The sequence below is a fragment of the Diadema antillarum genome, unplaced genomic scaffold, assembly GCF_040938485.1.
Source record: "Diadema antillarum isolate AM-2024a unplaced genomic scaffold, OU_Dant_1.0 scf00000201, whole genome shotgun sequence".
Taxonomy (NCBI): domain Eukaryota; kingdom Metazoa; phylum Echinodermata; class Echinoidea; order Diadematoida; family Diadematidae; genus Diadema; species Diadema antillarum.
The window spans coordinates 516,897-517,906 of record NW_027271090.1 but is presented as its reverse complement, the minus strand read 5'-3'; positions in this window follow the sequence as shown (position 1 = coordinate 517,906).

Genomic DNA, 1,010 nt, shown 5'->3' with positions numbered 1-1,010 from the left:
ATGCCTGTACCCCGAGAGGATTGTTACGACTTCCCTGTCAACGAAACTAACAAATACTGTATCTTGTACTCATACTTATACAGATCAATCAATCAAGTGAAAACCATATTCACTTATTGCTCTGCAAGCTGTAGACACTTCAGCTAATGATCTACCTCAAGCAAACGTAAACACTGTACGTGAAAACAAACAAACAAAAACAAATCCGTGCACGATGCGTTTGAAATTGGAAAATACAAAGTACAGACTCTCGTTTAAATCTAGAAATGAGAAATTGATGAAGATAACGACCTTGTATCAAAGTCGAAATAACCAGCCGTTCAACCTTTCATTATGACACCTCAATCCTTTTCCTTATTATTTATTTTATTTTATTTTATTTTTATTTTTATCATCATTATTATTTTTTTTTTTTTGGGGGGGGGGGGGAATACTGGTATTCTGTTTCTCGTTACTTATAGTTTTTCACCATACTGCTTAAACAACATGAACGCACTATACGATTTGATTTCATATTCGAGTTCTTGGAAAAAAGGCTTTCCTGAAATATTAAATAAGATTTTGTCTCGATTCTTGGTCTTTTGTATCCCTTATCAAAATGTGTAATCTAATTTCTTTAATTTTTTTAAAAGTCATGTCATAATAGGGGGCTTATCTTCTCAATGTGCCATTTTCGCCCGAAGATGTTTTGAAACTTTCTTATTATATTGGAAAGACTCAGAAAATATGCAAGATGGTGAAGAAATGGGAGGGAAAAAATTACAATTTGGTCCTGATGTGAATAACGGTTCATACTTCTCCTGAAACATAACAATAAGTTGTCAGTGGTGTAGAACCATTACATACATTTATGATCCTACTCAAAGAAACATTATTTCTTGCTCAGTAGCAGCCTTAATTGCAGCAACCAAAGCAGTTTCAAAGCTTGGTGTCGTGATAACTTTTAACTATTGGTTGCTACTCATAAGTTGCCACATCTAGTCATGAGAATATTTTGGATTCGACTGTGT